Source organism: Plectropomus leopardus, chromosome 23 (assembly GCF_026936395.1).
Source record: "Plectropomus leopardus strain MGB_pleo_1.0 chromosome 23, ASM2693639v1, whole genome shotgun sequence".
NCBI lineage: Eukaryota > Metazoa > Chordata > Actinopteri > Perciformes > Serranidae > Plectropomus > Plectropomus leopardus.
In genome coordinates this window covers 14999067-15014402 of record NC_142198.1, presented here as the reverse complement: position 1 = coordinate 15014402, position 15336 = coordinate 14999067, and the positions used below count along the sequence as shown (strand labels likewise).

The following is a 15336-nucleotide window of genomic DNA, read 5'->3' as shown; positions in this document are numbered from 1 at the left end:
TTGTAAATCTCTTTTAACAATCACATGCATTAACTGGTTGCAAGGATTTATTCTCGCTCAGCCACTGAGCATCTGTGAGTCAGGTCCTTATGCTGTAATCAGGTCTGGCTCACAGTCTGCATTCAAGTTCATCCAAAAGGTTTGGGATGTAGTTGAGTTCAGGGTTTTGGCCAGTCAAATTCTTCCATACCAAACGGGGAGAAACAGTCCAGAGAAGCCACACAGTAAAATAATTTTCTACCCATTTAAGTTTGCAGAACACTGTTGCAAATATGTCATTTGTAGGAGACAAGACTGAAACAAGATTTAACTTCATTGGGAACTATGAGGCCAAGTTCAGATATCATGAGATATAGCCCCTAAGTGGGTGTCCATACCTTTGGACATACAGTGTATTTGAATGTATTACTCATGGACGGAGAAAAAAAGATGGATGTAGCTGTCTGGAGGGACACATAAAGCGAGAAAATTCCAATTTTTAAGGTAGAACTGAGGCTGCGCTCCAAAATAATCCAATTTTAACCATCAATATGCCCTCAGTTAAACATGTGTGACTGTGTTTCTCCTGGGAATCCCAGCCACAATCCCAGCGTTTTTTGGGGTTTTCACCCTCGAGGTCTCCCTCCACCTACCAATCACCATCACCATTTCAACCCAGACCACCTCGAGTGTCCCCTCTCGATGTGAGGGAGCGGCAGAGGTCACCTTTAATCGGTGAGCTCTTCGCTCCGCCACGAAGAGCAGGGCCAGCCACCCAGAGAAACCTCATTTCAGCTCATTCGTGTATCTGCGATCTCATTCTTTCAGCCGCTGACCATCAGTAAGAGTCGGAATGAAGACTGACCGGTAAATTGACAGATCTGCTCTGTGACTCAGCTCTCACTTAGAGGATATTAAATAGGTCTTGAAGCTATTTGGCGCACGGCCCCACTGCCTAATAATGCATGGAAATATATACTTTTACTAACTGAAAAGACACAAATGAGGGGTGGGCGATATGGCGACAGTCTTTTATCACGATATGTCATTTTTATTTCACGGTAACTATATACATATATATATATTATGATACAAGTAATTGTTCTATTAATTAATTGAGATGATTTGAAATAACAATACAGTACTAATCATATTTGACTATATTCTTTTTTTATGTGAAAAAAAAAACATAAAACGTAAAAACAAAAGGTCACAAGTTGATTCTCTCAGACAGGGATCCTAAATTTTGGATTTTTACAGCATGTTTGAAGGTATCCATCTGTCTCTTTAGCTAAATCACTTTCACCCAGACACACACACATGCATATTGTCATGAGCACATTACAGACTCCAACAAAACCGAAAAACACGCCTTCTTATTGATAAGAGCTCTGCACAACACAAGACCGTTGTCTTTACAAGCCAATTCTGTCGTCTAATGGTGTCATTTTCATATCGCGCACAGGCCAAATGCAGACATCAGAGTAATGGCTTCAGTTTCATATCCTCTCAGTTTCATTCAGCGACATCCAACACTCACACAGGGTTTGAAATTCATCACAGTAAAGGCAGAGACACCAATTTCTTCACCCACAGCGGCAGAAAATAGACCAGAATGCAATTCAGCTACGAGACAGGGACACAGCTGCAATCACACCAACAGCCAAATGATCATGAACTGGGCGGCGACGGCTTTATTACCTTGTTGTACGCCCAGCTGTGATTGAAAACAGTAGTTATGTTATGTTGGCTGATGAAAAGCATGCTGGGAAATGTAGTAAATCATAACTATTGTTATTTCCACATTAGAGAAATTTGAAAATATCTGGGAATAAAATCTGGGAATTTATTTATCAGGATTTTTAAAATGAAGTTAAAAAAATTTAATGTACTATGAAATACTATTTATAATGCGAACAATGCATTTTAATATATATTTTTAGATCATCTGGTTCATGATCAGGAATTTTGAATCGCTCTATTTAACATCACACGACTCAGAAAATACTGTCAGCCATTTTTTTTTAAAAATCAGTTATTGCCGTATTTACATGAATAAGATGTCTATAAATCAGGCTATGGGTGATATATGAATAAACCCGTAAGTAGAAACCATCAGAATATAAATAGGAATCAAACTAAAAAGTTTGCTGTATGTATGTGCTACAGTTGTTTTGGCTCCGATGGTGAGAAAAATATAATTTTAAGAAAACTGCCCTTTAATGTGTATTTTACAATTCCATACATTTTAAGGCAAAAAGCTATAAGCTAGGGTAAACAAATTTAAGCGATATTACCATGGAACTAACCTTGTTTAATTACTTAAAGACGATCACTGAAATGTTACATTTAAATATGCAAATGCAGCATTTTCTAATTCAACATGGGCTTTTTTTTATACATTTCGAGAACAGAAATCTGAACTAGTGTCTGTGTGTGCGTGTGTGCATGTGTGTGTCAGTGTATGTGTGCTTATTTTCTCTACTTTTCTTCCCAGAGGCTGTTCTCTCTCTTTATTCTTTATCTTTTATTTAACACACACACATACACACACAGACACACACAGACACACACAGACACACACAGACACACACACACACACACACACACACACACACACACACACAGACACAGGAGTTTATGAAAATGTCTCACAAAGAAGTCAAGCAACAAAAACGTATTTACTATGTGTTGTGTATGTATGTATGTAATGTATTCCTACAAAAGCAGGGAAGTGTTTGTGACTTGGGTCGCAGTCATTCTGGTTCAGTGAATAAACATCCACAACACCATTCAGCCGCATCAGTAGCAGAGAGCCTTGAGTATGATTTAGCATAGTGACACATAAACAACTGATGACCTGGAATCGATTTGGGAGAAAATATTTTTTCCATATCACCAGGATTTCAGCAGCACAGGAGCTTTTATTTGGATAAAACACTTTTGAGAGAGCTGGATTTAGGCGCTTTAATCTAGAAGTCATGCTGTGCATCGATTGTTTTCTGATCATTTCACAGTGAAGTCTGGTGTGACATTCCCTCTAAAACCCAAATACTGCTCTCTGTCTACAGATGGTGTCCACAGTGTCTTTTTCTGCCCTCACTGTCTCATCGTCTCTCTGCAGGACAACAAGCTTTGGACTGTAATTTTCCGTAGAAAGAAAAAGAGACATGTTCAACACACATCCAGAATGAGATGAGAGAAGAGGAGAAAACACACACCTGTACGTGCACATGTTCTGACACACACACACCTGCTCTTTTCAGCCGGGAAAAGATCAGCAACCTGATGCATTGTTGGTCCTGACAGATGATAAAGGCTGTGGTGTCTTGGTGTAATGGAGGAAGAACTCTTTGAAAAACTGTCCTTTGTTGAATCTGAAAATTGTAATTGAACCCATTCGGCACCAGAACCATCTATAACACAGGAGATGACCATTCTGGGACAAGGTCGACATGAATATTTAAGGCAGTTTACTTTTTGCTTAAGCTAGGGCTGGGCGATATGGCTTTAAAACATTATCCGGATATTTTAAGGCTATATTGCAATACAAGATATATATTGTGATTTTTTTAAATGTCTTATTAACTAATGCTAACTACAAAATATATATAATCAGATAAACTGCAGTTACAATAAGGTTAAAACAAAGTACAATAAAGTTAAATAAAGTAGCTACTGTCAAATAAGAAAGGTTTGGGGAATACAAGGTACAAGGTACGTTTATTGTCATTTTTTTAAATGTAGTTTAAGAAGAAATGAAATTTTAAATACCTCAAAAATACCTCAATATACTGTAATGCAGCCTTAAAACCAGGGAAAGACAACACTTGCACTACAGTATTGAAAAGACTGAGATATCTAATCTCAAATCACAACATCGATATAATATCCATATATTGCCCAGCCCGAAAGAGGTGTCATATACTGTACAGAGCCCTTGATTTTTGAGGTTATATATAAATAAAATCAAGCTTACTTGAGTAACAGAAATTTACCAATGAATGAATAATGTAAAAAAAATATTCCTGACTGAAATTTCAAAATATAGCAAAAATAAAACTGCTGCCGGGATTGCACTGATAAGAGTACATTGTGAGGATTGGAGGGGTTGGGGTTAATTGATGACCAAAGAAGAGGTAACAGATGTTTGCCAAGGTGCCAATTTGCAGAGCAAATATTAGGCACGGTGTTAAATCATTCAGATAAAAGGAGCAGCAACCAGGAGGTATTTAAAGGGCAGTCCGTTCAAAGCGCCGTAGGACCTACTTGAGTAAAGTAAAGCATCAGTTGATATTAATGGGGAGGTCAACAGTGTGAATAACTTGCAATTCACCCACAGTGGGATCACAATCTGTTGCCGAGAGGAGGAATTTTTTGGTTGGCAGTTTCTGAGTGAATGAAAGAACGAAGCGAGGCGGACAGAAAACGTGTGAATGACTTTTAAATTACTAAATCTCATCCTTTTCTGCATGTGACTGAGTGCACAAAGCACAGAATCGAGTAAGAAGAAAAGAAGAAGAAAAAAGGGTGCAATTCTGTGGCAGAGTTTGAAGAACAAACTTTATAGAAAAATGTGCAGTGTGATCAGAGGGAATGAGACTATCCTGTGTTGAAGAGTGAAGATGAGGAGCCCTGTGATATCTAACAAAGAAAACTGAAGGGGAAATGACAGTAAGGGATTTGTTCGGCCGCACTGCTGAAATAACCTTTCAGAGGTAGTTACAATGGAGGCGAGAATGATGAGAGGAAGTACCCCCGTTTGGTAAAGAGGAGTGACAATAACAGATGACTTGATTAATGTCCAATTTACTTCAGAGGAATGAAAAGAGTTGGGCAAAGGTCCAGAATAACCCCTCTCTAGAAAAGGATGCGTTGTGTCTCGCTGAAAGACCTCGAGAGATGAAGTGAAAATGTATTTAATAAATTGCCAGAGAGTTCCAGATCAGAGGGAAGAAATTAAATCTAATTAAAACAAATCCTGAAGCAATTTCGGGTGGTTGAAGCAATTCAAAAAGAAAAAAACGTGATCACTAACAAGCTAGCTCAGCATCATTCTGATTAATATATTCTCCAGCTGGAAGGACTCGATTTAAAGACACTTGCTCCCAAAGTGTACGTGGCCTTGTGATTTCAGTGGCACAAATTGTCCACTTGAGATCAACGGAAACCGATGAAGAGCTAAAAGCCCCCGTACCAATTACATGCTTGCCAAAAACTCTTTGCTGCCATGGCAACTAGCTCTCTATCCCCTGTTTTCACTCTGAAATATTTTAATCTCTTCTGTGCTTTGCAGCATTCAACACAATTTTTTGTCTTAATTAGTAAAAATGTAATGTTGTATGATCTTTTATTAGATAATGACATCAGAGGTAAAACAGATATTATTTAATAAAATAAAGTGGCTAAAGAGCTGACATTACACTGGCTTATTATTAAAGCAAATTACTAAATTGTCTGAAGAAAATTAAATGTATTCGCTTCCGCTTCAAACACATTTTAAACGGTTCAAATGTATTAAAATTAATATTTTTGGGAGCTCGTGAAATTTATTTGTATGACACAAGGAGTTCAAGTTAAACCACTTGAATAAATCAGTGATCTATGGCTGAAGTTATAGCACTGGAAGATATCACAGTGGCAGTTGAGGTAATATGTGCTGACATGAAGTAAAAATACAGGGGAAAAAAAGAGAAAAAAACTTAATCAAGTAAGCGCACTTGTGAAAAATGTACTTAGATAAACGTAAAAAACAGGATCAGCTAAAATGTATTCTGAGTAAATGTCAATGCCTTATATTTTTAAAAGGTAGGGGGAGGGTAATGATATGTGAAACTAGTATGTTACATTAAAGAACAGCTCTAGGCTACAAAATAAATTGCATTAAATGTCAACATCAGCAACTTCAGCCCTCACGTTCAAACCAACAATAATAGCCAAAGATGTAGTTTGCAGCTTGTGCAAACGACTGTAGTAGAGCAGCTCGGACTAAACTTAAAGTCTGCATGGACAACTGACGTGCTCCTCAGCCAAAACCAACTGTTGTTTGTCTTTGATGTGCAATTTATTTCTCACCATTGTGGTCTTCAAAAAACATCCCAAATCTGTGTCCATTAACATCCCAAAGAACAGTATTTCACTTTTATGTTGGGCAGCATACACCTGGCTTGACTCGGTATTGCGGCCAAAAAACTGTATGTGCTTCTCGGTCTACCAACAACTGTCCCTAAATGAATGGTTCCTGCCTATATTGACAGATACCCAAAACACAACAGTGACCTCTACTGGACAGGTGAGGACCCCACAAAGATTTTACACAAGGAATGGCTCCTATATCTCCCCCTAACCCTCACTGAAATTACAACAACAACATATATAGAGCTACATAAAGTAAACAGATTACTAATCAGTAAAAGCCATTTTAGACAATTTGTTCGAACAAAAAACTTGTCTAGGGGATATAATCAATGTGTTATTTAAATATCAGTCTCCTTAAATGAATACTTAACACCCCCAAATGACAGTTTGTTTTTCCTCACATGCCTCCTTTAAACAAATTCTTGATATTGAAGTCATAGGCGTCCACGTTAAATAACAGCAAAAGAGTATCAGAATATTTGTTCACAAACTGTCACACAACTCGTACAGTGTAATCCAAGTTTCATTTATACATTTGTGTGTTCAGTACTTCCCAAAACAGACTGCTCTTTCAGACGGGGACCTGAACGAAAAGTGAAATACATCAATGCTTTTAAAACCAAACTCCACTGACAAAAACAGAAATTTTACCTCACTGAACACACAAGCTTCTGGTCTGCCTCTGCCTCCATCTGTTAATTTGTTTGTGTTGTTGTGTCTTTTCTGTGAATCTAAACTAAATTTTTAAAACACAAAAGTCACACAACAACACAAAGAAATGATTGAGGCAGTGGTACATTTGTGTGTTCAGTGAGGTAAAATTACTGTTTTTGTCAACAGAGTCTGGCATGGATAAGTTTCACATTCAGTTCAGCTGCTAGTCAAAGGTCCGTCTGCTCGGGAAGTACTGAGCAGACAACTAGATAAATAAGATTTGGATTATACTGCATGAGTTTGGCTACAGTTTTGTTGTTGCCTGTGACTAAATTCAAACAATTTTCTCCATTTTTGGATTCTTTGTTCATCAAAGGCACATAAGAAAAAAAAATTCTGCATGAATTCAGTGTGACAGTAACTAATGAGGAAGGGATTTACAAATGATCATTTTGGGACTGAAGTAATTCCCTCAATGTATTTGATATGTCTAAACATTACAGTAATTGCGGGTGTGCTTTCAGATAACAATACAGTGTTTTGTCAGTGGGATGTAATGAGGATAATGTAAAGAGTCGACAGCAGGTTCAAGCTGCCATCTGTCTTCAACATCATTACCTTTGTTTTGGTGTTTTCTAAAGATCTGGGTCACAAAATGAGACATTTTTATTATTATTATTGCAGTTGTCATCCTCTTAAGGCTCTTCACAAGCAGCATTTAAATGACCTTATAAGATACTGTCACATTTTTAAAAACACACTCACACAGTGGTGTCGCTGATAATGTATATTTAGGCTTTGCAGCCCCAGCCGCTGCATCCATATTCATGCTGCTTGTTTTTATTCTCAAACATTTGGCACTCGTACACACACACACACACACACACACACACACACACACACACACACACACACACACACACACACAATCACTGGGAGCAACAACAGCCAAATCCAAGAAGCTCTATTGTTTTGGCCCATTTATTTTCTTGCCTCCCGCTCCGTCTTGCCTCACCTCAATCCCTCTTTTCGCCGACAGGGTGAGGTTGCCCTTTCGTCTCCGTCCAGCTAGGGAATGCTAATGGCAACGCGGCGAGGCCAAGACAATTAGCCAGACACACACAACCTGTACAGAAAGGCGCAGGCAGACCCAAAACACGCCGTGTATCAGCGAGCAACAGGAAACACACCGTGACACATGCATACGCAATGAAACACAAACCTGCAGTTCAGCCTAAGAGACAGAGTGAAAGCTAAATGGAAAGAGAGTTCGACAAAATGAGAGACTGAGTCACTGTGGACTTCAGGGAATGAAAATATTGACTTAAGAAATCATGATTCATGCTCAGGATGAAACAAGTAACAACCAATACCATCCACTATGTACAAATAAACAAACAAACTTTTAAAGACAGGATTCCCCACACATTTTCTTGGGCAAAATTTCAAAACTTTTCCACAACTTTTTAAGGACCAAACCATATACTGTTTTTTCCTTGTCCTACTTCCCATGCATTTTTCATGTAAACTGTATTCAAACATAATTTCAGGTAGCTGGCATACATCAAAAGATGAGAGAGAGAGATTGAACGCAAGGACAAAAATTAAGAAACGTCGGTGATGTAAACTCACACATGGAAACAAATTAGTGCTATATTAGTTTGTCAGCAACGGAAAATAAATTTGCCATGATGTTACACAGATGGCCATCCATGCAAGATTATTTAACAATTTCTTTACACACATGACTTAATGACTTTTTACTATTTCCAAGACTAGAAAATGTGATTGTGAAATTTCATTACTTTTCCAGGTTTTCTATGACCGTGAGACCCCTGTAAAAAAAAAAAAGTACTCAAACCATTAGCATAGGATACTCAACAATGTCAGCCATATGATTAGATTTTTTGGTGTTGCCTACAATACCCACAATGCAAAGTTTGTTGTGTAAGCAGGGAAAAATGGCTCCTCAAGCTGCAAGTGTCAATGAAGAGCGGACTACAGAGATCTATCTGGTTAGCCACCAGATTTTGTTTTTCCATTTTAAAATTTGTCTTGACTCAAAAACTCTGTAAGATTTGGTGTGTGAAATATGTGGAAGTCCCCTTTAAGTTCACTAATTTAAGGCAAACTTCAAAAGCAAAATGCAGAGCCTCCCTAATTTCAACCTTGCAGTGTAATCAATTTAAACTGCAAATTTATTGGCAGCAGTTGAAGTCACTCAGGGTCATAACCGCAGCCTTCCTGCTCCATCTTGATCTACTTGCAGCCAAAATCTCCCTCAGGTATCCTAATTGGCCGAGCTCGGCCCACTCAAGATTAATAGTAAACAAGTCTGCCTACATCTCACTAATCAATCATCGAATAAAACAAAACAGGTCTTTTTTTGGGGTAAGATGAAAGACAGATTCCAAACAGAGTGAGCAAAACAGGCATGTAGATAATACATATCACTGTTTAAGCCCCTGAGTTCAATTAAAGTTGAAAAGTCTTGAAGAGCTGCATTAGTGAATTACTTTAACACCATTTATGTGCAGGAAGTCATTAACATTTATGCTCTATAGGCCAAAAAGCATCAGTGAACAAAACATACAGTTCTCTAATCAGCGTTGGAAAGGGCATAATAGTATATGCCTACTATATAAAAATATGCTTATTTAAAGTGTTGTCACTCAATTTAAGTAAAATGGTTAAAATACACTTAAATAATAGTAAGTAGGTCAGTTTCAATGCACAATGCAGAGTACATATATACACAGAGAGACAGACAGATAGATAAATAGATAGACAAATTTTCTGACACACACTGAAAAAATTCACTGTGACTTAATTCAGAGCCAATTTTGTTTTTCACTTTAAAAGCTCCTGCTACCAACCAGCAACCCGACAATAACACTGGCTGTGTATGGAGAATTTTGTTTGCTAAAGGTATTTCAGCAAAGTCGGTTATCGGTCCACTTAAATACTAATAATTGATATCGCCCCGAAAACCAACATTGGTCGACCCCTAAAGGCAGTTGATGAGCAAAAAAAAAGTATACTACAATGCTTAGCAACACTACTTTCAATTAATCTAACAAAATACCCGTATGCTAAATATAGGTAGGCCTTTAATTGTCTATGGATGCACTTTTCAGTGCACTTAAATGTCAATTAAAATCATAATAAGGCCTTCCTTGGTGTAGGGACAGTCAAATTAAACCAAAAAGACATAAAACTAATTAAACAACAATGACTGTAAACAAATAAAACCACCGCAGGTGCAACCGGACACCTGTTTAAGCCTCCGCAGCAGAATAAAATGTCACCAAAGCTGACAACAAAGATGTAGCAACACTATAAACGCTACAACAGCGGCTGCAGCCACAAACTAACACAAATAAAGCAAAAAAACGAGAGCTGCACAAAGTTACTGTTCATGACAGCTGTAACTTACCTGTCTAAACTGCTTTGTTTGACTCCATGTCTTCCAGTATCTGCTCCAGACTGAACTTCTTTGCTCCTTGTTTCTCAGTCCACAATAAAATCCAGTCCATTGCGAAGTTTTCAAACAGAGCCCGCAAGTCCTTAAAAAAAACCTCAGTGAGGTTAAAAGCTCCTCCGTAAACGCAGAAATCACAAAGTCCGCGAGAAAACGGCAGAAAATCCGCAATTAGACTAGCAGTTAGCGTGTTAGCCGCTATGTAGCTGCTCCTCACGCGCACAGACTGTATACCTCACGCGCCGCAGGTGTTTGATTTGTCTGGTTTGGCGCATTGAATCACGGATACGAACTTCTTTTTACTATGTCAGGTACCTCCAGTAATGCTGAACCTCTCGCATCCTGGGATACTGGGCCAGTTAACGACCAGAAGCAACCAAAAAAATAACAGTCGCAATGGTCGACGGTGACTTCTGGGTCAGTGATTCTGCAGCAGTCAGGTGTTTTTTAATTGGCTGCGGTGTTGTGAAGAATTGTGCTTCCTCGGCAAATGGTGTTTCCGCTCTTTTTGATGCACAGCGCCCCCTTTGGTACTTCAGGTTAAGACTAAATTAGCCCATTAACCATTTAAAACCAGAACAAATTGGCTTGATTTGATCTAATCTGATTGAATAAAAATGAAAAAAACAGCTTAAGATGGTTGACCGGCTTTATGAATGTCAGAAAATATACCAAAATAAAGCATTTCTGCATGACGAAAAGATGCAATGAATCAGAATAAATATTGTTTTCATAAAAGCTTTTTAGCAAAAAGACTGGTAACTGTAATTTCATTACAGATTTTTTCTCAGTTACTGTAATAGATTACAGTTACATTTCACAATCATTTAATTATTTGTAACTACTTACTCCCACTGTAACACAGTGTAATCAGAATAGTAATCATTTTCCAATAATATATATATATAGCCTGAAATACATACAACACTGAGTGGAGTCATTCTGCACAAGGATTACTATAAGTACTGCTGTACTTTTACTTGAATAAGATTTTGAATGCAGGATTTTTTTTTATGATGGAATATTTTTATGCTTACTTAAGAAAAATATCTCAATACTTCTTTCACCACTGGTAAAGGACTTATTTTTAGAAGTACTTAAGTACAAGTTTTAAAAAATGCTGTATTTATATTACTGAAAAAAACCCAGAGAAAATGACTTTGTAACAGAAACATGAGTAAATGTACTCTGCTACTTCCACTTCTGATACAGTATGTTGCTGTAAGCCATTAATGCAGTGTCTTTTATGTCAAATTAAATATGCCAGTTCAAGAGTTTTTATCTGTAAATCTACTTACTTCAAACATGCTTGTCATCATTTTGGGGCCATTTTTCCTGACTGGTTTCAGTGGGCACATCATCATTTGAATTTTAGAACAAATTGGACAAGTGGCCTGTGATGGTGGAACCAGACTGTGAGCTGAAGGGGACTGTATCCAGACACAAACTCATGACTCTGCATGCAGTTGGAAGTTTGAGCTGTAATGGTTGCTTATCTCAGCTCATTTCCTGGATATTTTTGAGATCAAGTAACTTCTTAAAGCTTCAAAACTGCATTGCAGAGACCTGGAGAGACTTTATATGACTGTGAAGAAGTAAGAAAAATGGAAAATCCCCCCAAACTAAACTATCCCTTTATTCTGCAGCTCAGACGCCTTGAACAGCAGTTGCATCTCAGAAGTGAGAACCAGAGACTGAAAAGCTGCCATCTCCTTGTGATTGTGCAAAGCTAACAGAGTGAAAGTCCGTTTCCCGGCCGACCGATGATCAATAGCTCATATGCAGGTTGGCAGCGCCGGTTTAGATGCCTATCTGCCCCGAGCGAGTGGGCAGTATCTCCACCAGCACACTTTAATCAGAATGAGTTATTGGGATCTGTGGCTCTGAGTGAACTAGGGGGGGAAGACACACACAAACACACACACACATGCACAATGCGGCCAATCAATCACTTTAATTGATTGCGTGAATAACAGAGGAAGAATGGGCTCAGAAGTCTCCAGGCGCAGATGCAGGAGTGGGGTGTTTGTGGGAGATGATAGCCACTGAATTGAATTGGCAGGGATCCATATGCTGTATATCTGTGTGTGTGTGTGTATGTGTGTGCACGCTAACAACAATGAGTTTATGACTGAGTCAGGCCTATTGTGAGACTCGGGGTCACTACATTTTCTCTAGTCACCTGCAAGCCTCCTTCTTTTAATGATCTGTTCCTGCGATTCAGATCTTTAAAACAGAGGATGCACTGAAGGTTAGAGATGTGGTCTTTGGTCCAGATGGTTGCTGGTTTGATGAAAATCTGTGCAGGTAAATAAGTATTTAAGTTGACTAAAGCATCTTCCGTCAGCCACCATCAAGGTGTCCTTGAAAAAGGACAAGAAAAATGCTCTTCCAAAAACTCTTCCTCTGCCAGCTGGGTCCATGTGTTGTTTTGTATATAAATTCTTACAATATTTCCAGAAACACTGTTGGATTTTGTAAAGAAAAAAAAATAATTTAAGTTCTGTATGTAACGTTCAGAAAATCCTTATTAGGTAAAACTGTTTCAGTTTTTTTTCATCCAAAGCTTTTTTATAGTCAAGCTCAATTTTGTGCCTTTTTATGCACTATGGCCATTACTCAACTTACAGTCCGTGAGCCAAATCTGGCCCACCAGAGTGCCAGGTGGGCCCCCCAACCATATTCATATTCACAACAAAAATAAGTTATTTTGGGAATTGTTACAGTATACATAAGGCGCCAGAATTTTAAAACGGCATCAAAATACAGTTTGTTATCAAAAAAAGTGCCTGTGGAAGATCCCCCAAACTCCCGGGCAGAGGTCGCAGGTAAGCCCCTGATGTCCTAAAATCCTGGAAATGTCTTAAAATCCAAGAAATTTTCCAAAATCAGAGAAATGTCCTGAAATCCAAGAAATAGCCTTGAATCCTGAAAATGTCCTAAAATCCTAAAAACATCCTAAATCCTACAAACTTCCTAAATCCCAGAAATGTCCTAAAATCCTAGAAGAATAGGTTGAGAATCTTTGCTTTAGTGACAATAACTGCTCAAAGTGAGAATTTTTCAGGGATAAAGATGCCTGTTTGGCGTTCGTGAGGCAGATGTATCATTTTTGGGGGGACTTGGCTAAAAAGGGAAACTAAAGTTACATGTAGAACCTTTACATCATTGGAATTTCAGAGCAAGAAGTGCTTCAAAGACTCACGACTTTGCAGTTCAAAAGTTATAAAGTGAGAAATGCATCATTCAGAGGAAGAGAACCATGATGCAACGCAACGTCAGGATGTTGTTGTGCAAGGATCAAGACTCGCTGTTTGTCGCCTGGAGAAACCTCCTCCACCGGGGCCACTTAGATGTGAAATCCATAGCTGAATGCATTACCATTCAAGTGCCAAGTTCACTGTTGAAAGCTGTTCTGGGAAATGTGGGAAACCACTAATTGAAGAAGAAGACAAGAGAATGAGTTAGGGGAAAACTGAGCAGAAACCCAGGTGGCTAAAAGAAAATGTCTGTGAATAAATGTCAGCAAACATGATATTTCGCATGTCTCCTCTCTGGATAATTGCCAAACAAGATAGTTTTATACTTTGTCGCGGTCAGGGGTGAAACTTTGAGCGGTCTGTCCCAGTTCCATCTGACGACACAAAATCAATTTCCACACCTTTTACCTCCCTCTCCCAGACTGTCACTCGGCCACAGCAGGTTTCTGTAGAACGAGGCAGCAGAAGGGGGGATTTAAGAATCAGAGCTGTCATCTGGTCAACTTATTGATCTGCACAAATCTCTAAAGAGCAGGAGCCGGCCAACTGCTACACTGCTGATTGCCATCTGAGGATTTTGGGGGGAAAGCCTCCTGAGAGAGTTTGACTGCAGAAACTGCTACTAGGAGTCAAAGTTTGGCTGCAGGCCCAAGATTTAAATGTAAAAATTACATGACAGATGAACCTATTGCAGACAATGAAAATAAATTGCACTGTCATGAAACAGATTTTTTTTTAATTTGTCCTGAATTGAGCATTAGCATTACAGCCCATAGCAACAAAACAGGCTGCAATGTAAATGCTCGTGCACCGTAAATTTACGCCCCTCCAGAAAGTGCTTGTTTTAGCAGCTGACAGGCTCAGATCATTATGGAAAGGATTCCTACATAGACCTGTTTGTTAAAGCACAAAATCCAATTTGTTTCACTAAAAACATCCCCAAAATTGCCATTGCCAAACACATCAAACTCCATGAAAATAAAAAGTAACTTTAGCATCCGTAGAGCCAGCATATTTTCACATCTAACTGGGTGGATTAAGAGTTTATTGCAACCAAAGTCTGTGATCGTTGCAACACAGGAAAGACAGAGATGTTTTTTGTGAGATTTATTTTTGTGTCAGACGACTTTGAATTAAGTGTTTCACAGTGTTAAAATTCCTGTTTATTTAAATGGTCTCGTGGCTTTGTTAATATTGATTTCTGGGAGGATCTTACTCTTTAACAAAAGGCTATCTCTGCATGGATCCTTCCTATAACATTGCCAGACACTTAGATTAACAGTTGGTACCTGTTACCCACCAGACTGCATCTACATAAACGGTCATTTTATCCTCGTAAAACACACTTCATTCAAAGTAAACAGAAACAAAATGAAACTCACAAAGCCCTTCCCGATTAGTCTTTCCACTGTCCCAACAATCACCAAATCTGGTTTTTATGGCAAATGTTTCAAAAGTTAAGAATGAACCTTAAAGCTCAACAAGGCATGATTATATAAGTTGCAGAATCAATTAACCCAAAAAGACTTCAGTTATTCTGTCTGAGACTTTCAAGAGAAACTGATCTCATGTCAAAACCATCTAATTTTGGGCTCAGCAGCACCAGCAGAGAAGCATCTGAGCCTGGATATAAAACTGTGAAGCCTCAGTTTGACACAGGCAGAAACATGCTTCAATACTGACATCTAGTGGCCACACATCATAATCACATCCTGAGCATATCAGGTTTCATTGATGCCAAATGAAAATAAGTTACACCCACACAATTTAAAAAAAAAATAAAATCATATAACCCAAATGATTTACAGCCGTTTTACCAAACAC

The 15336-nt window shown here is 38.4% G+C and overlaps 1 long non-coding RNA gene across 3 annotated transcripts in view; it reads right to left on the bottom strand.

Moving 5' to 3' along the window:
* The window catches only part of LOC148185671 (uncharacterized), a 93165-nt gene extending 82426 nt beyond the window's left edge, over window positions 1–10739 (bottom strand). For all 3 annotated transcript variants that reach the window (XR_015775733.1, XR_015775735.1, XR_015775734.1), the window contains exon 1: window positions 10208–10739. This is a non-coding gene — a long non-coding RNA (uncharacterized LOC148185671). The remainder of the gene's footprint in view (window positions 1–10207) is intronic.
* Between the last annotated feature and the right edge of the window lie 4597 nt (window positions 10740–15336).